General features: G+C 36.3%; 1 non-coding gene across 1 annotated transcript; it reads right to left on the reverse strand.

The window, feature by feature from the left end:
• Positions 1-7,260: 7,260 nt before the first annotated feature.
• Positions 7,261-7,366, reverse strand: LOC117284835. The gene has a single exon (XR_004515913.1). It is a non-coding gene; the product is annotated as a U6 spliceosomal RNA (small nuclear RNA).
• Between the last annotated feature and the right edge of the window lie 14,380 nt (positions 7,367-21,746).

The following is a 21,746-nucleotide window of genomic DNA, read 5'->3' on the forward strand; positions in this document are numbered from 1 at the left end:
GTGAGTTGCAACCCACTCATATGTCATGAAATGGATTTAGTGGTATTAATAGACTACAATATTAAAGAGTGCAATAAGGCACATACAATAAAATATCAGTGTGTGTTGTGCAGAGTAAGGATAAGCATGGTTTCTTGAAACTTCATTTATAGATATCCCTCTCTGTCCTGGGTAACAATTGATGATGTAACTTTTGTAACTTCATGTTATTCATTTTAAAGCTTGAGAACTACTGCTATAGAGTGTAGGGGTTAAGAATGCGGATGTTGCAGTTACAAGGCTCAGAAAAAAAAATCTTAACTCCATTAATTATTGGCTGCATGAGGCTGGGTGAGTTTCATAATATCTTTGGGATTCAGCTTCTCCATCTGTAAGGTAAGAATGAAGATAGCTCCTACCTCATAGAATTGTTTGTTCAGGGGGTTAAAACCTTGACTATAATACTTAACATACAATTATCAAATAAATAGCAACTGCTATGATTGTCTATGAAAATTGGTTATTCATCTGTTGTGAGAATGTTTAGCAGGAGAGGTATGATTACGATGGATCATATGGGCCTTTTCGCAGTGAGGAAAATGGGTGTAGTCTCAACAAGTGCTTCTTTTCATCAATATTCACCATTGGTCCTTCTGGAACATCTGAAACTGTATTTTAAAAAAGATTTTTGCACCAGAGAAGCTATTTGGTATTTACACATGTGTGACTTATTTATTTCACTTAAGTGTATAACCAAGAACTGTCATGTGAAGGTACAGGATCCCAGTAATGAATGTAACTGTATTGTAGACCTAGAATGTACCAATAAACTCAATAAAAAAGAAAAAAAAGATTTTTGTGTATTAAAACTCCCTTAATAAGCAAAGAATTCTCAGGATTTTCAGAATGACATAAATTGTAACTGGCTGTTTCCTTTTTGTAAAGGCATAAGACTGGAAAGAGTGGGCACAGCAATGGGATAGGGTCACACGGTTCCCCAAGCCTCTTGAGATGGGAAACACAGGGCTGTCTGTGTCCACCTCGCTCTCTGTGCGGCTGCTCCATTTGTTGAAGCCAGCTTTCTTCCTGTAGGAATTAATTTCTTTTCTTCAGGCTGTGCTTCTGGTAAACTCATCCACACAGCACTGCTCTGGGTGGCTTAACACGATTAATATTGACTTATTTAGGAACGGCCTTTTTATTATCATGGTTGTGTTTAATTTTTAAACTGCTTTATTAAGAAGAAAAAAAAGATTTTTGGATATTAAAACTCCCTTAATAAGCAAAGAATTCTCAGGATTTTCAGAATGACATAAATTGTAACTGGCTGTTTCCTTTTTGTAAAGGCATAAGACTGGAAAGAGTGGGCACAGCAATGGGATAGGGTCACACGGTTCCCCAAGCCTCTTGAGATGGGAAACACAGGGCTGTCTGTGTCCACCTCGCTCTCTGTGCGGCTGCTCCATTTGTTGAAGCCAGCTTTCTTCCTGTAGGAATTAATTTCTTTTCTTCAGGCTGTGCTTCTGGTAAACTCATCCACACAGCACTGCTCTGGGTGGCTTAACACGATTAATATTGACTTATTTAGGAACGGCCTTTTTATTATCATGGTTGTGTTTAATTTTTAAACTGCTTTATTAAGACATAATTAACATATTATGAGTTCACTAATTTTAAATGTATATTTCAGCGGTTCTCAGTGAATTTAAAGAATGGAGAAACTAACACCACAATCCAGTTTTAGAACATTTTTATCACTCTTAAAGAAAGATCCCTTAGGCTCATCTGTATTCCTTCTTCCTTCAGTCTCAGGCAACCACAAAGGTACTATTTTTACAGATTCACCTTTTCTGGACATTTCCTCAAGATGGTTTTATACAATGTGTGGTCTTTGGGGTCTGGTTTTTTTTCAATTAGCACAGCATTTTTGAAGTTCAGCCATACTGTGGCACTGTACACAGTATAGCGTATACCAGTACTTCACTACTTTTTATTGCTTGGTTGTGTTCTATTGTATGGTTGTACCTCTTTCTCTATTTCCAGCTCATAAATAATTGATTGTTTCTACCTTTTGGCTATTATGAATAATGGGGCTATGAAAATTCACACTCAGGTCTTTGAGCATTACATTTTTTATTTTTGCTGGGTAGGTAACTAGCAGTGAAATTTGTGGGTCACATGCTAAAATTATATTCAAACTTTTAAAGCAATTTCCGAACAGTCTTCAAAACTAGTTATGTCATTTCATATTTCCACCTGCAAACCATGAGGATTTTAGTTTTTATATATGCTTGCCAATGCTTATTATTGTTTGTCTTTTGTGTGATGGCTGCCCCAGTGGGAGTGAAGTGCTAGCTAATTGTGATTGCAATTTAAATTTTATTAATAAATAGTGATGTTCGAAGCCTTTTCTTGTATTTGTTAGTCATTATTTGTTTGCTTTGGTAAAATGTCTATTCAAGTGTTTTTCCAAAATATTACATGTACTTTCTAATTGATATGTAACATTTTAAAAAAATGTATTCTGAAAGCAAAGCCTCTATTAAGCATATGATTTGCAAATATTTGATTTCAGTCTATGGCATGTCTCTAAATTCTCTTAAATCTGTTTCTGAAGAACAAAGTTTTAGTATTTGATAAAATTTAATTTATGAAGTGTTTCTCTTATGGATTATACTTTTGACATGTTATCTAAGAACTCTGACTAACAAGGTCATAAGAATTTTCTTATGGTATACGTTTCCTTCGGAAAGTTTTGTACTTTCAGCTTTTTAATTTAGGTCTATGATGCACTATGAGTTTTTTTTTTATGGAGAGTGTGAGGAAAGTGTCTAAATTCATCTTTTTTGCTGTGCCATATGTTGAAAATTGTCCCAGTGACATTTGTTGAAAAGATTATTGTTTTTATATCAAATTACCTAGTGCCTTTCTTAACAGCCAACTGCAAGTCTAAGGATTTATTTCTATACTTTCAGTTCTGTTGCATTGATCTATATACCTATCCTTATGCCAGTACCGCACTGTCTTCATCACTGTAACTTTTAAAATCAGGAAGTATTAATACTCCATGTTCTTATTTTTCTAGTAGATTTTGACTATTCTGGATCTTTTGCCTTTCCATATAAATGTTAGGATCAAGTTCTCAATTTGTTCATAAAAGACAGCTGGGGTATTGACTGGAATTGCATTAAATCTACAGACCAATTTGGGGAGAATTGCAATCTTAATGACATTGAATTTTTCAGTCTGTGAAAATGAAACCTCTCCATTTGTTCAATTCATATTTATTTAATTTCTTGGCACAGTGTTTTATAGTTCTTAAATGTAAAAATCATATTTACTTTGTTACACTTATTCCTAAGTATTGTATTACTTTTGATGCCATCATTAATGGAACTATTTCTTAATTTCTTTTTCTAATTGTTCATTATTAGTATCTAGAAATAAAATTGATTTTTTTCTATAGATCTTATGTCAGGTCATGTTGTTAATCTTGATTATTCATGCTAGTAGATTTAGAGAAGGATTTCTGGAATTTTCCATATATGAGATCATCTGTGAATAGAAGTGACATCAGTGAAAATGGCAGGGAAGGAATTCTAGAAAACTTCCTCTGTAAACACAATAAAAAAGTGACGAAAACTGTCAGAATCAACTTTTCAGAACTGTAGAATCTAACCAAAGCTTGCAGCAAATCACAAGTGCTTATTAAAGAAAAATGATGAATATTGGCAAGAACAGTGGTTTGTGGCTATTTGAAGTACTGCAGTTTCACCCATCACTCCCACACTCAATCATAGATTTAGAAATAACAATCTGCACTCAGAATATCAGTACTAGAGGGGCCAGAAGGTTCTTATTTGCAGGGAATTGCCCTTAGTTGACTGGTAAATTCTTTGAGCCCTGACTGGTAGCTCTCTGGAATATTTGTTTAGAAAGTTTCTTTATCTTGCCTAACTCTAAACTTACCTAGACCCAAAGTCACTACCAGGGAGGCACTTATTGAAACATTTATAGATACACATCTTATGTCTTGCTGTCCAAGGCACTAGATAATAGTAGAGGCAAATGATAGACTAACCAAAAGTCATGGGAGGAAAGGCTGAGATGTCTTAAGAAATAAAAGCTTTGAAAAGTATTAATATATTCCCGGGAATCTAGAAGGCCACATGCAAGTCCAAAGCTGTGTAAACGCTTGGGAAAGATATGAGAATAAGAATAAAAAAGAAATCTTGAAGATAGATACATTAAATTATTTAGTTTTAGGAACAGAATGAAGAAAAAGGAACAGAACTCAGAGGCCTGTATATATCAATAATAGGTGTCAAGTAAGGGTAGCAGAGAAAGAAAGGAGCTGAATGAGGATTTGAAGAAATAATGAAAAACATTAAGTCACAATCTACAAAGCTCAATGCCTTCCAAGTAGGATAAATTCAGAAAACTAGGAATTGAGATAGTTTTACTTCCTCCTGTCAAATTCGGATTCCTCTTGGCTTATTGCACTAGCTAGGAATTTCATTAAATGTTGACTAGAACCTATAAGAGTGAACATCTTTGCTTTATTTCCTAGTGTCAGGAAGAAAGCATTCAGTCTTTTACTGCTCAGTGTGATTTATTTTTAGGGTTTTCAACGATCATAGTCCTAGTTTGTTGAGTTTGTATAATAGATGGGTTTGTCAAATACTTCCTCTAAAATTATTGAGACGATCATGTGATTTTTATTCTTCATCTTGTTAATATAATGCATTACATTATTTGATCTTCACATGTTAAATCAACCATTGCATTCCTGGGATTTAAAAATTACTTAGTTATGATGTTTAATATTTTTATTAAGGATTTTTGCACCTATATTCATGAAGGATATTTGTCTGTATTGTTCTTTTCATGTTGTGATTATGCCTGACATTGGTATCAAACTGATATTGTCCTCATAAAATGAACTGAGAAGTGTTTTTTCCCCTACTCTCTGGAAGAATTTGTGGAGGATTGACTCAATTTCTTTATATGTTTGAACTCACCACCGAGGCCATCTTGACTTGGGCTTTTCTTTGTGGGGAGATTTTGAGATACTAATTCAATTTCTTTATTTTTTACACATCTAGTCATATTTTTTATAATTTCTTCTTGAGTCAGTGTAATTTGTATTTTTTCTAGGAGTAGGTCTATTTCATCTGAATTTTCTAGCACATAATTGGTCATAGTATTTTTAGTTTCTATAAGGCCAATAGTGGTGTCTCTATTTTCATTTTTTAATTTGTTAATTTACATCTCCTCTTTTTTGTGGTCAACATAGCTCAATTTTTGTTGTTTGTCTGAAGAAACTGATTTTCTGCATTGTTTCCCTGGTTTCTATTTCATTGAATGCCATTGTATCTTTGTTATTTTTCCTCCTTGCTCTGGGTGTAGCTTTCTTTTCTTTTTTCATTTATTAAAGTAGAAGCTTAGACTATTAATATGAAATCATTCTTCCCTTTAGGCAATTGAAATAAAAAAATTTCTAAACACCAATTTGTCTTTATACCAAGAAGTTTGATATGTTATGGTATTGTTTTCCTTCAGTTAAAAATAATTTCCCCTACAATCTCTTCTATGACCCTGCTGCTATGTTATGGATGTAATTTGCCTCCCAAAGATTCATGTGTTGAAAGCTTGGTTTCCAGTATGGCAATGGTGAGCAGTGGTAGGATCTTTATGAAGTGGAGTATAGTGGGAGGTTAGGTCATTGGGAACATTGCCCTCAGAAGGCACTAAGTTTCTTGTTATAAGAAGTTGATTAGTTGCTATAAAAAGAGCCCCTCCATTCTCTCTAGCTTCTTACTGGCAATATGATCTTTCTCTTTTGTACATGCTCCTAACATTGTGATGCCATCTGCTACGATGTGCTGCAACTGAGTCAGAGAGGAATGCAGGGGTGCTCACTGGAGCCAGCATTATACTGTTTGGCCTTTTAGTCAAACAATTCCCAAACAGTGTGCTAAATAAATCTCATTACTTTATCAAGTACCTTGCCTTAGGTATTTAGTTATGGTAATGGAAAATGGACTAATACAGGCTCATTGGTTATTTAGAAGCATGGTGTAATGTCCAAGCATTTATTGATTCCCCAAATTTCCTTTCATTGATTTGTAATTTAATTCTACTCTAGTTGGAGGACATACTTTGTGTGATTTTAGTTCTTTAAAGTTTATTGAGTATTATTTTTATGTCTTAGCATATGGTCTATCCTCAAGAATGTTCCATGTGCATTTGAAAAGAATGTGTATTCACTGTTCTTGATTGAGATGCTCTATAACATGTTTGAAAATGTCATTTAGTTTGTTTATACCTTTGCTGATTGTTTAGTTGTTTTATCCATTATAGAGAGCAGAGCATAGAAATCTTCGACAACTATTGTTTATTTCTTTCTTCAATTCTATCAGTTTCGGTTTCCTGTCCTTTATAACTTTATTGTTAAGCAGATGTATGCTTAATTCTTACATATTCCTGATTGATTAATTAATTGATACTTTATAAAATGTTCCTTTGTTTGAAGTAATATCCTTTGCCTATAAGTTTATTTTCTCTACTACTAACGATTTTCTCTACTATATTATTTGCATAGCTTTTACTTTTTACTTTCAACTTATTTGTGACTCTTACAGGCAGCATGTAGCTGGATCTTATTTTAAATTCAGTCTGACAGTGTCAATTTTTTTATTTCAATGTTTAATCCTCCCCCCGTTTTTTTGGTACTGGGATTGAACTTGGGACCTTGTGCTTGCGAGGCAGGCAGCAGCACCACTGAGCTAAATCCTCGGTCCTAATCCTTTTACCTTTTTAACTGAGATTTTTTTTGTTGAGAAAATTGAGGATTTATATACAGTCCTAAGAAATAACATAGAGTGGTCCCTGATGCACTTTGCTTACCGTGTCCCAGTGGTAATATTTTAAAAAATTATAGTATGATATTACAACCTGGATGTTGACATTGTTCAAATCTCCAGCTCTTATTCAAATTTCACCAGTTTCATTGCAATCATTCATGTGTGTGAATTTTAAATTCATTGCAATTTTATCACCTATATACATAGTCAAGGTACTGTACAGTTCTAAAACCACGGGTATCCCTCATGTTGCCTTTTTGTAACAAGCAGCACTTCTTTGCCATCCTTACTCTTGCCCCATCTTGAACTCATGACATCACTAATCTGATCCCTACTTCAAAAACCCTTTTATTTAAAAAATGTGATATAAATGGAATAATATATTATTTAATACTTTGGGATTGGCCTTTTTCACTTAAAAATGGAACACTTCATGAATGTACATGTCATCCTTGTACAGGGCCATGCTGATCTTCTCTGTGCCATTGTCATTTTAGTGTAAGTACTGATGAAGTGAGCACACTTTATTTTTAATGTAGGTTTTGATATATTTGTATTGTCTCCTATTTTTCTTTTTCTTTTCTACTTGTCTCATATCCTTTTGTTCTTCTTTTCTTCTTTACTCTTTTTTGTTCTAAAGTAGTTTTTTTCTTATTATACCATTTTAATTCTTTGGTTTTTGCTTTTAATTATATTTTTGAGATTATTTTCTTAGTGGTTCCTCTGGGAGAACTACATGATAATAATAGAAACAATCCATTGCAGACAATACTAATTTAATTCCAGTAAAATATTGAAACTTTGTCTTCTTATAAAGTACAGAAATCTAGTTTTATTCCCTTCCCCTTTTGTGATATTATTATTCATATATATATATATATATAAAGAGGAAAAGATAAAAACTATCTTTATATTGTCTCTTTTATTTAAATACATAATTGACTTTAGTTGTGCCCTGTAATTTTTTGTGTGGATTTGCATACTGTCTAGTGTTATTTCTTTCAGCCTGAAGAACTTCATTTAGTATTCTTTGTAAGAGAGGTCATGTGTATGTGGGAATGTTTTTATTTTGCCTTCATTTTTGAAATACAGCCTTGTTGGACACATAATTAATGGTAGGTTTACTTTTTCTTCACTACTTTGACTATGTCATCTTACTGTTTTCAGGGCCTCTATCTTTCCTGATGAGAAATTAACTGTTAATGCATTGCCTTTTCTCTTGCTACCTTCAAGGGTTTCTTTGTGTTTGCCTTTCAATACTTCGACTGTGATGTGTCTTAGTATGAATTTCTTTGGATTTGTCCCACTTTGAGTTTACTGAGCTTCTTGAACGTGTAGATTAATGTTTTAAATCAATTTTGGAACATTCTTAGTTATTCAAATATTATTTCCTCCCCATTTTCCTTCCTCTTCTCTTTGAACTCTGATGCATGCATATTGGTAGGTGAATAGTTTCTCACAGGTCTAGAAGGTTTAGCTAATATTTCTTCTTTATTTTTTTCTTTCTGTTCTTCAGCTTGGACAATTTCTGTTGACTTATCTGTTAAATTTTTTGATTATTTCTTTTGCTTCTCAACTCTGTTATTGAGATCCTCTGGTGAATATTTTTTAAAGTTTCAGTTTCTGTGCTTTTTAACTCCAGAGTTTAAAAATGATCCTTTAAAAATAATTTCTCATTCCAGTGCACCAGAGGAGACTGGCAGTAGCTTGTGACCCTCTAGTGGGCCTGCCCCTTCAGTCCAGTGCACCAGAGGAGCCCAGCCACGTGGGCGCCAACACAGCAGTTTGTTGTCATCCCTCCCCGCCCCGAACAAGAGAAAGAGGGCCTCTCTGAGGCTCCTAGATGTAAATTGAAGCCCACTGGAAAAGTAAAGAAAATCTGCAACAAAGGCACAACACACCACCATAGTTGGTATGTCAGAGGGACCAGCACCTCACATTGGAACCTGCTCTAACTTCAGGAGAAAAACATATTGTTGTCCATGAGCCCACTCACGAAACAAGGTTGGGGAGCTTGGACTGGGAGGGTAAGGCATGGAAACACCAAGCAGACTCTGAGGAGGTTTCTGGAATGCTTCCGCTTTATTCAGGAAACGCACAGGCTTAAACAGGGACAACCATGGGGGAAGAGCACGGGAGGAGCATTTAACATTTGGCGATATCTTATTGGCCAGACATGGCAAAGTGATTTTTCTTGGGCGAGGAGAAGGATTCACAGACTAGGGCCAGAGGTGTAGCCTGTTGGACCCAGCCTCTATGCACTTAGGTGAGTTAGCTCAGCCTAGGCAAGGTCTCCAAGTTAGCTCAGGAGACAGGACTGCTGCGCACCTGGCCCAGCCAGGCTTGAACTTCTCCCTCAGTTCTCCCTTTTGTCTTTGACTCCAGAGCCTCGGCCAAAAGCACCATATTTTTATGAGTTTGTTTATACCTTTTAAGGACTAGGTGTCTGATTTTTGAGATAAAGAGCAATAAAATAATTTCAATCAGGGTCAACGTATAGGGTGATGATAATATCAATCCTTTAGCCCAGGAATTCAGGTTTTCCACCCAGTTTGATGCCAGACCACTTTATCTCTCATATATTATTAAGAGTAACAACATCAAGAGCCTGTGTATCATTTAACAGAACAATAATATGAGTCAAGGTTTGTAAATGTTGACTGTATGTGGGATCCCAGGTTTTTCATATATAATTTGGCTGATTATCATTACGATGTTGACAACGATGAGGAGTAACATAAATATGGGTGAAATTTGCATGACAATGGCTTAGAATCTTAGTCTCTAATAATTGAATTTTTTTCCCAGACAGGATTTATCTGGGTTTGTAAATTAAAAATGGCAACACAGACATCTTGAAACAATAGGGAGGTTTCTCCGAAGGCCTGTGTGGTATTTTCTGTCAGTTGGTTGGCGGCAATGGCTGAGATTCCCAAATCACGTCTTCTGTGAGGATGAAGCACAAGGTTAAAGAGCGGATCTGAATTCTGCCAATCTTTTGTAAGATTTACAGGAAGCCAAATAGTGGGAGGCATTCCAGCTAAATATAGATACCAACCAGAGGAATGATTAAACAAAAGGGGGTTTATACAAGGGGTCAAGCAAAATTGGGGTGATATTGGTTGGCTTAAGGCCCACAAATCATTCCCAAAGGGTCTGGGCAGCTGAGCCTTCTATGGCTGTGGGATTTAGGAAAATGAACATGAAAGGGGAAGGCACACAAGTGCTGAAGGGAGGAGAGATAATAGGCCAATCTGTGGTAACAAAGATAGAGATAGGGGGTTAGGTACCAGAGCCCATATTTGTGGATTTGGGGAGGGAGGAGGACCAGCCCATGTTGAATTCGCAGTGAGGGCTGCACAGAGTAGGTACAGTGGGAACTGCGGCTGCAGCCCTGCCAGGAAGGGTCCAGGGTCTCCGGGCTGCACCAGCCCCAGGGGCCTTCAGAGGGAGGGCTCCCAGGGACGGTCATGCCAGGCCTCCCCAGACACCTGCCACACTTCCTCGGTCACAGCCACTTTGCGGCTTGGGGGCGCCAGGGTGATGAACACAGACAAAGTGACTCTCTCAAGGACATCACTCCAGGTCCTGGGATCTCAAAGACAGCTGGATCCTGCAGTAGAACCTTGCAGAGTTCAACTCAGCAGGAGATCAGAGATCTCAACTTGGGCCTTGCAGCCAAAATCAGCCTGAACCTCAGAGGACAGCTGCTGGCTTGTTGAGACTAATTAATTTAGACCTGAATGCTCCTGCCCATGTTATCTATTGTGTCAACAGAGGCATACCCTGAAGGGGGCCCTCTATTTCTATTTGTACTTTTTATTTTCAAAGATATACTTATCTCTTATCTTTAATCATTTAAAAATTTTTATCTTTTTCTTTTCTCAGAATTTTTTTCCTTTTTTATTTTCTCTCTCATTCTCTCTCTCTGTCTCTCTCTCTCTCCCTCCCTCCCTCTCTCCCTCTCTCTCCCACCTTGACCTCCCATTACTCTCCCTTTTTGTTCCTGTTCCTATCCTAATTCAAATTTATTTTCTTTCTTTTACTTTTCTTCTCTTTTTTCTTCTCTCAATTGCCATTAGTTTTAAAAGAAAGTGGTTACAGTCTCTAGCCTCCCTATTGCTGTTACTTTGTTCTGTTCTTGGGTGTATTTTATTCTATCTTCTCCTCTTCTCTTCAACAGCTCCCTAGAGTTTGTGTGATCTTCCTGAGTCCTCTGACCTCACTTCTAACTTTTCTCTATCCTATCTATCTATTCCCCCTACCCAACTCCTTCCAAATCCCATCCTAATGGGTAAGTTGCTATACTGAAGAGCTTATTCACTATATACATATTTTGGGCTGGTCCTCGATTTTTATTTCATTCACACAGTTAAAGTTGATAGATTAATAACTACCATAAATTGGCATTTTCTGAACTGTGCTTGATGCTATTGTGTTATTGATTGTATCACTTGGGCAAAGGTTTTGTGATTGATCTAATCAGGTGTCCTCCCTGGTATAATGAAAATGAGATTGCGTCAGAGACATTAGAGACTCAAAACCTTCCAGCTATATCTGGAAGACTGAAGTATTAACCCAGGAATTAAAGCAAGGACAGTACCAATGACAAAAATAGAAATGAGAAAAAATTTAAATAAGACACAAACACAGACTTCCACCTCACCAAAGGTAAACTCTGGGGTAAATGAGGTGGAAAAGTCTGATAGTCAACCATCTGGATACCCTGAACCGATAGCAGAGGAAGAAAAAAAAACCCAGACAAATAAGGCTCTAGAAAAATTCAAAACAGAAATAATTTCCCAGATAAACACAGAGATGGTAGAAGAATGAAAGACATTATTAGAGACTCTAGAATAGAAATGGACCAAAAAAAAATAGGTGGGCTCAGGACCATGATAGAAGCCATGAAGGCCCAGCATAGGAAAGAAATGGAAACCTTAAATGCCTGATATAGGAAAGAAATGGAATCCTTGAAACAAATTCAAACAGATGTCGAGGAGATTAAAAACTCTATTGATAGCATATTCAATAGAATGAAAGAAAGAATGAATGAATGTGAATATATAATTTTGGATATAGAAGATAGGATTGCAGTCAGTGACCGTAAAAAGAGAGATCTATTCAAAACAGTAAGGGACCATGAGAAATCAATCCAACAACTTTTAGATAATGCAAGGAAAAATAACATAAGACTGATAGGAATCCATGAAATAGCAGGAGAAAATACAAATGACATAAAAAACTGTTCACAGAAGTAATGACAAAAACTTCCCAAATAGAGGGGGAGAATTTGACATACAGATAAATGAGGCATGTAGGACTCCAACTAGCCATGATAAATGAAATCTACACCTAGACATATAGTAATCAAGATCCTGGAAACCCAACAGCATAACAAAATACCAAAGCAGTGAGAGAAAATAAATAAATCACATGCAAAGAAAAGCCCATCAGAACCACAGCAGACTTTTTAACACAAACCCTCAAGTCAAGGAGAGCCTGGAGTGTGGTAATTCAAATCCTAAAACAACCTAAAACCTAGACTAATGTATTCTGCAAAACCATCTTTCAAACCCGATGGGGAAATAAGATACTTCCACGACAAAGAACACCTGAGAAATTTCATGAACACCAAACTGGCACTCCAAACACTTCTAAACAATATCCTGGAAAAAGAAAATGAAGACCATAGCTCCATAAAGGCCAACAGAGCGAATATACCAGGCAAGGCAAGAAATTAAAGGGACTAATAAATAAAAAATAAAATAAAATAAAAAATAAAAGACCCAACAACAGGAAAATACATGGCAATGAAAAGTCAATATGTAGCAGTTAAAACCATCAATGTTAATTGCCTCAATTCACCAATCAAAAGAAATAGGCTGGTAGAATGGATTAAGAAGCAAAATCAAACAATATGCTGTATAAAAGAAACCCATTTAATACACAAATGAATTCATAGACTGAGTGTAAAAGGATGGAAAACAGTTCTCCATGTAAGAGGTGCCCAGAAAAAATCAGGAGTAGCTATCTTATTTGGAGACAGAATACATTTGAAACCAAAACTAATTAAGAGAGACAAAGAAGGTCACTACATCTTTGTAAAGGGAACAATATAAGAGGAAGAAATAAAATCATAAATATATATACACCAAAAAATTATGCCCCAGCTATAAAAAAACAGATATTAATGAAGATGAAAAATGAAATAAGCACTAATACAATTGTAGTGGGGACCTCAATACTCCACTGACACAAATAGAAAGGTAATCTAGACAAAAAATCAACAATGAAATAACATAACTGAACCAAGTCTTAGAACAAATGGACTTAGTAGATATCTAGAGTGTTCCACCCCACAAAATCAGAATATGCATTCTTTTCAACACAAATAAAGGTAATCTAGACAAAAAATCAACAATGAAATAACATAACTGAACCAAGTCTTAGAACAAATGGACTTAGTAGATATCTAGAGTGTTCCACCCCACAAAATCAGAATATGCATTCTTTTCAGCTGCACATGGGTCATTTTCCAAAATAGACCACATGCTAGCTCATAGAACATGCTTAAGTAAATGCAAAGGAATTGAAGTAATCCTCTATATATTATCAGACCATAGTGCAATTAATCTGGAGATTAATAGCCTAAGAACTGCAAGAACTTCACAAACCCATGGAAATTAAATAACTATTCAGTATTTACTGAAGTGTGTCCTATTTATTTCACTTAAGTGTGTAAGCTCAACGTGCATCTATTTAGCTATAAATGTTTCTAGTTTCTCATTCTTTATAGCTGAGTAGTACTCAATTTTATTAAAAAACAAAACACATCTTTATCCAATCTCCAGTTAATGGGCATTTGGGTTGTTTCCAAGTTTTAGCCATTACGAACTGTGCTGCTATAAAGTTGGGTACATATATATCACTGTGGCATGATTCTTTAAATTCATTTGGAAAAATACCTAGCTGAGGGATAGCTGGGTCAAATGGGACCTCTAATCCTACTTCTTTGAGTAATCTCCATATTGATTTCCACAGTGGATGCACCAGTCTGCTCTCCCACCAACAGTGGAGAAGGGTTCCTTTCTCCCCACAGCCCTGCCAGTATTTGTTATTGGTTGATTTCTAGACCGCAGCCATTCTTTCTGGGGTAAGGTAGAATCTCAGTGTTGTTTTCATCTGCATCTCTTGAATGACCAGTGATGTGGAACATTTTTTCATATATTTATTTGTTGCTTTTACTTGTTGGTCTGAGAAATGTCTGTTCATTTCAAATGCCCATTTTTGAATTGGGTCTTTGTATTTGGGGGCTATGATTTTTTTTGAGTTCTTTATATATTCTAGATAGTAGTTCTTTGTCTGAAGAGTAGCTGGTAAAATTTTTTCCTACTTTATAGGTTGTCTCTTAGCTCTGTTGGTGATTCTCTTGCACTGTAAAACCTTTTTAATACAATGAGATGCTAGTTGTTGATTTTTTTGTACAAGTTATCCTACTGCTGAGGAGTTGTTCATAAAGCCTTCTCCTATGCCAATGTCTTTAAGATTTCTACCTAATTTACTTTACAGTAAGTTTATTGTTTCTGTTTTGATATTTAGGTCTTTAATCCACTTAGATTTTAGTTTAGTGCATGGTGAAAGATAGGGATCTAGTTTAAATCACTGGGAAGTTGAAAGCCAGGTTTTCCAACACCATTTATCAAAGAGGCAATCTTTCCTCCAGTGAGGATGGTTGGCTCCTTTGTCAAAGATGAGGTAGCTGAATATGTCTGGTGTTGTTTCTTCATCTTCTTATCTATTCCACTGATCCTTGGGTCTGTTGCTTTGTGAGTACCATGCTGTTTTTATCACAGTGGCTTTCTAGTGTAGTTTCAAGTTGGGGATTGTGATACTCCCTGCCATATCTCTGTTGTCTAGAATGGCTTTTGGTATTCTAGGTCTCTTCTGGTTCTAAATGAATTTTTGAATTGTTTTTTCAGTTCTGTGAAATATACTGTTGGGATTTTAATAGGGATTGTACTCAATCTCTATAGCAGTTTTGGAAGTATGGCTATTTTCACTATGTTGATTTTTCCTACCCAGGAGCAAGGGATGTCTTTCCATATTCTTATAGGCTCTTCCATCTCTTTTTTTCAGAGTGCTGTAATTTTCAGTGTAGAGGTCTTTTGTCTCCTCCATCTTTAGATTGATTCCTAGATACTTCATTTTTTTGGATGCTATTGTTAAAGGAATTGTTTCCCTAATTTCTCTCTCAGCGAGTCTGTTATTTGTATACAAGAAGGCTATTGATTTTTTTAGTCTTGACCTTATACCTAGCTATTGTGCTGAAAGTGGCAATTAAGTCTAGAAATCTTTTAAGAGAGTTTTTTGGGTCTTCTATGTAGAATATCATATCATCAGCAAATAATGACAGTTTAACTTCTTCCTTTCCTATCTTTATTGCTTTAAATTTTTTCTCTTTTGTAATTTCTGTGGCTAATGTTTCCAGAACTATACTGAACAGGAGTGGTGACAGTGGACATCCTTGTCTTGTTCCTGATTTTAGCATGAAGCTTTTCAGTTTTTGACCATTTAGTATGATGTTGGCTGTTGGTTTTTCATAGATAGCCTTTATGAAGCTGAGATAATGACCGTCTATTCCAATTTTCTGCAGGGATTTTTTTATTTTACCATGAATGGGTGTTGAATTTTGTCAAATACTTTTTCTGCATCAATTGAGGTGATCATATGGTTTTTGTCCTTGACACTGTTAATATAGTGTATTACATTTATTGATTTACATATTTTGAACTGCCCTTGCATCTCTAGAATAAATCTGACTTGGTCAGGCTGTATGATCTTCTTGATGACACTTTGTATTCTGTTCCCCAGTATCTCATTGAGGAGTTTTGCATCTATGTTCATTAAGGAGATTGACCTGTATTTCTCTTTTTTGATTGGGTCTTTCCCTAGTTTTGGAATCAAAGTAACACTTCTAGGAATAAATTTAGAAGGATTTCTTCCCTTTCAATTTCATTAAAAAGTTTAAACAGTAGCGGCAGTACTTTTTCTCTAAATGTCTTGTAGAAATCAGCAGTGAATCCTTCAGGACCTGGGCTTTTTTTTGTTGGCAAACTTATAATTACATTTTCAATTTCACTGATTGTAATTGGGGTGTTTAGAATTTATTTTCTTTGTTCAACTTTGATAATTCATAAGTATCAAGAAATCTGTCCATTTCTTCTGTGTTTTCCATTTTATTAGAATACAGGTTTTCAAAGTAGGTATTGATGATCCTCTGGATTTCTGCTGAATCTGTTGTGACTTCGCTTTATTTTCCTAATTGCTTGGATCTGAACCTTTTCTTTCCTTTGTTTTGACAAGGTTGGCTAAGAGTTAATCAATTTTATTTATTCTTTTGTAAAATCAACTTTTCAATTCATTGATTTTTTAAAATTGTTCTCTTAGTTTCCATTGCATTGATTTCTGCTCTGATCTTTATAATTTCCTCCCTTGTAGGAGCTTTGGGGTTTTCTTGCTCTTCTTTTTCTAGGAGCCTAAGATTCATCATTAGGTTGTTTATTTGAGCTTGCTCTGTTTTCCTAGTGTGGGCACTCAGTGTTATAAATTTTCCACATAGAACTGCTTTCACTGTATCGCATAGATTCCTGTATGTTGTATTGGCATTATCATTTATTTTTAAAAACTGACTAATTTCTTCTTTAATTTCCTCTGTGACCCATTGATTGTTCAGGAGAGTGTTGTTCAATTTCCATGTGTTTGTGAAGTTCTTATGGTTTCTTTTGCTATTGATCTCCAGTTTAATTGCAGTATGGTCTGATATTATTCACGGGATAACTTTGATTCCTTCACATTTATTTAAACCTGTTCTTTGATGTAGTATGTGGTCTATTTTGGAGAATGGCTCATGTGCATCTGAAATGAATACTTATTCTGATTTTTGGGGTGGAACACTCTGTAGTCATCTATTAAGTGCATTTGTTCAAAAGGTTGGTTCAGTTCCAGTATTTCATTGTTGATTTTTCATCTAGATGACCTATCTATTTGTGACAGTGGGTATTTAGGTCCCCCACTACAATTATATTAGTGCTTATTTGGTTTTTCGTGTCCCTTAATGTTTGTTTTGTATAGTTGGGGGCATTAATATTTGGTGCATATATATTTATGATCGTCATCTCTTCCTCTTGGATTGTTCCCTTTAAAAGGATGCAGTGGCCATCTTTGTCTCTCTTAATCAGTTTTGGTTTGAAATTTACTTTGTCTGTGAAAAGATAGCTACCCCTGCTTTTTTCTGGGCTCCTGTATCATGGAGAACTGTTTTCCATCCTTTCACTTTCAGGGCATGAATTTCTTTTCGAACTAGGTGTGTTTCTTGTATATAGCATATTGTTGGATTTTGCTTCGTAATCAATTCTGCAAGTGTATTTATTTATTTTTTGTTTTTTTTTGTGACAGCGCCCCAGTATGTAGTTGAAACTGACCTGGAACTCAGTATGTAGCCCAGGCTGGTCTTGAACTCATAGCTATCCTCCTGCCTCAGCCTCTGGAGTGCTGGGATTACACCACCCCTGGCTCCTGCAAGTGTATTTATTTCTTTTTTTGGTGAATTGAGGCCATTTACATTGGTTGTTAAAACTGATATTACTGACTTATCATTGTCATGTTATCATCCTGTTGTTGGCTCTTTTTAATTTTCCCCCCCTCTCTGTTTAGTTTCTTGCCTTGCCTAATTGATTTGCTCTGATAGGCCTCATGGTGTGACCTTCATTGTCTTTTTCTAGGATATTGCTAGAATTGTTTATAGTCTAGTTTTGTATTCATGAAGCTTCTCAGGTGGTCTTTGTCTTGGAAGTATCTTATTTCCCCATCCATTTTAAAAGAGATTTTTGCAGTATATATCAGTCTAGGTTGGAGGTTGTTTTCTCTTAGGACTTGAAATACCGCACTCCAGGCTCTCCTTGACCAGAGGGTTTGTGTTGAAAAGTCTGCTATGGTTGTGATGGGCTTTCCTTTGCATGTGATTTGTTTATTTTCTCTCACTGTTTGTAATATTTTGTTATGCTGTTGGGTTTCTGGGATCTTGACTATTATATGTCTAGGTGTAGATCTTTTTGATCATGGCTAGTTGGAGTCCTACATGCCTTACTTATATGTATGTCAAATTCTTCCCCTCTGTTTGAGTAGTTTTCTGTCATTAATTCTGTGAATAGCTTTTATGTCATTTGTATTTTCTCCTGCTGCTTCATGGATTTCTATCTGTCATATTATTCTTCTTTGTATCATCTAAGAGTTGTTGGACTGATTTCTCATGATCCCCTTCTGTTTTTAAGAGATCTCTCTTTTCTTGGTCACTGACTGCAATCCTATCTTCTATATCTGAAATTCTAGCTTCACATTTATTTATCCTGGTATGAGTGCTTTCAATAGAATTTTTAATCTTCTGTATGTCTGTTTGAATCCATTTCATGGATTCTGTTTCTTTCTTTTGTTGGGCATTCATAGTTTCTATTTCTTTCCTATGTTGTTCATTCATGTCTTCTGTCATGGTCTTGAGCTCATCTGCTCTTTTGGTAGTTTCTGTTCTAGAGTCTCTAATCATATCTTTCATTGTGCTCACCAACTCTGTAGTTGTCCAGGAAATTATTTCTGTTTTGAATTTTTCTAGGGCCTGATTGATCTGTTTTGTTATTTTCTGTACTATGAGTTTAGAGTGTTCTGGTAGTTGATTGTTGGACTTTTCCACCTTGTTTCCCCTAGAATTTGCCATTGGTAAACTGCAAGTCTAACTTTGTACCTTGTGTAAATGTTTTCTCATTTTTATTTTTGTGGTTGGGCTGTCCTTGGTTTGATTCCTGGGTTAGTACTTTGATCTTCCTGATATAGCCACTCTTTAGGTTTTGAGTCTCTAATGACTCATAGATACTCTCATTTTCATAACATCAGAAATGACAACTCATTAAATCAACCACAACCCTTTAGTCCAATTGATACAATCAGCAACACAATACTGTCAAGCACAGCTTAGAAATAGACCACTTGTGATGGTTATTGATCTATCAACTTTAAACATGTGAATTAAATCAAAATCAAGGACCAGTCCAAAATATGTTTATAGTGAATAAATTCCTCAATACAGCAACTTTACTCTTCAGGATGGGGACTTAGAAGTAGTTAGGAGGAGAGGAAAATAAAGATAAAAGAATAGGAGAAGGTGTCAAGTGAAGCCAGAGGACACAGGATTATCATGCAACCTCTAGAAAACTTTTGAAGATGAGGTAAAGACAGAGTGGCAGAACAAAGACAAGAATAGAGCAACTTAAAAGTAATATGGAGGCTATAAATTATATTCACTTTCCTTTAAACTAATGACACTAAAGTGAAGGAAATAGAGAAAAGAAAAGAAGAAAGAAGAAATCTGAATTAGGGCAGGAACAGGAAAAAAAGGAGATGAAGACTAATGTGGGAGAGCAGGAGACTGGGAAAAGGAAGAAAGAAAAAAGTAAGAATTTGCAGAATGGGAAAAAATAAAATTTTAAAACTAATAATTAAAAATTAAAAATATGAGTAAAAGAAAGAAAAAATTTGAAGAGCTTTTTCGGGGTATATATCTCTGCTGTCACAATAGACAATGTGGGCAGCAATGTGGAGAAGTAAGTCAATTAGTCTTAGCTAGCCAACAGCTGACACCTGAGATTCAGGCTGAATTCTGGCTGCAAGGCCCAAGTTGAGTTCCTTGACCTCCTGCAGGATTGAACTCTACAAGGTTCTTCTACAGGTTCCCACTGCCTTTCCCCTGAAGATAGGCCATGTTCTGATGGAAGGTGATGATCCCTCCAACTTACTAACTACAGAGGTTGGATGCGCCCTTATTGCAATTGCTCACTTCCATTCTATCATCTGGAGCTCAGTAAAATGGCCTTTATGACCACCTGTGCCTCTGCATTGTGGATCTAAGTACAGGCACAACCAGGAGGCCCAAGAGCATGTGTGTGTGTGTGTGTGTGTGTGTGTGTGTGTGTGTGTGTTGCAGCAGCACCTGGGAAGTTCAGCATTCCTCACCAGTCTGCTCTGATGAAAGCCTGGGGTGCTGGCAAGCTCCCTGTGTAGCTGGGCAGTCCTCACTGGTATTCTCTCCTTTATCTCTCAGGTTTTTTTTTTGGTTACTGTATTTGTTTTCTAATTTGCCTGAAATAATTGTATAGTGTCTAGTCTCCCTGTATTTGTTACATTTTTGGTCATTGAGACACAATACCTAACACTCACAATTTAAAGGAGGAGAGATTTATTTTGACTTATGTTTTTAGTTCATGATCAGCTGACTCCAAGGTAGGAAGGTGTCTTAGTTAGTTTCTCATTGCTAGGACAATATCTAACACCCCGGAGTGAAAGAAGGAGATGTTTATTTTGGTTCAGGATTTATAGAGTTTGCAGTCCATAGTCAGTTGGCTCTAAGGCAGGATGGCATGGCAGAGGAGAAAGAGTTCATGGCATGGCAGGCAGGAACCAGTGGGTCATCAAGACAGGAGGAGTATATTTATAGCGTTATAGTTTACAATAGCTAAAACTTGGAAACAACCTAATTGCCCATCAGCTGGAGACTGGATAAAAAAGTTGCGTGTTTTTTTTTTTTAATAAAATGGAGTACTACTCAGGCATAAAGAATGAGAAACTAGAGACATTTATAGCTAAGTGGATGCACATTGAGGACATACACTTAAGTGAAATTAATAGGACACAAGTGTAAATACCAAATAGTTTCTCTGGGTGAAAAACTAAAAGTGTAAATAAGGATCAAAATGTATAATAGATATTGTGTAATAGGAAAAAAGGCCTAAAGGAGTAGGGGAATTGGGTGGGGTAGGGGAAAGGTAAGAAGGGAAAAGAAAAAATAAGAGAAAAGAAAAAAAATAGAAACAGTCTTTGTAAATAGGGATAGGTGGAGCAGGTGAAGGGAGGCCAGGGAAATGGTGGAAAAATAAGAACCAAGATACCTCATGTGAAGGTACAAGATCCCAATGATGAATGTAACTATATTGTATACCTAAAATGTATCAATAAAGAAAAAAAAAGACAGAAGGGGCACACACACACACACACACACACACACACACAATCTCCAGACTACAACCTGAGTTACCCACCTCTTCTCACCAGACTTTACCTCCCAGCATTACACCCAGCTATAAACCCATCCATGGGCTAATCCACTGTCATACCCATGATCCAGTATCACACACCGATGGTCCAGTCACATCACGAAATCCTCACCTATGAGCTCATGAGATTTTGGGGCAGGCATCTAGGTGTAAGCCATACCAGAAGGGTATGGTAGAAGACTTTACTAGAGGAGAGGTGCTCACTACATGGTGGCCAGTAAGCGGAGAGAGAAGGGAGGAACCAGGGAAGAAGCTGGGGCGGGGGGTGGTGGTAGGAGATACACCATTCTAGGTCATGTTGCCCCCAACCAGGCCCCACTGCATAATAGCAAGTAAACTATATAACCTCCATGATTCAGTCACCTTCCAAAAGCCCTACCTATGAATGCTTGGGGCCTTTAGGGACATTTTTGATCTAAGCCATAACATGCCCCATTAGTATGCAGCCACTAACATCTCCATTTTTAAAACATCATGTTTTTATTTTTAAGTGTGCTTTTCTGGAATCTTCCTAGATTAACATAGCTCAGTGGTCAGCCAAAGATAGATCAGATAATTGTGTTTTAACACTTTTATCCAATAAGGGCTTAATATACTGATGGACCTGTGCATGGTTTGAGAAATGGTATTTAAGGTTTAGATAGTTAACAATCCTGCCACAGCTCTTACTTTCTGTGCTTGTAAAGGCTCACATTCATCCAGGAACAAGTAGCTCACCAAGACCGTCTCTAGTTCTTCTTGA

This window comes from Fukomys damarensis, unplaced genomic scaffold, assembly GCF_012274545.1.
Source record: "Fukomys damarensis isolate Sample0158 unplaced genomic scaffold, DMR_v1.0_HiC HiC_scaffold_39, whole genome shotgun sequence".
In the NCBI taxonomy this organism is placed as follows: domain Eukaryota; kingdom Metazoa; phylum Chordata; class Mammalia; order Rodentia; family Bathyergidae; genus Fukomys; species Fukomys damarensis.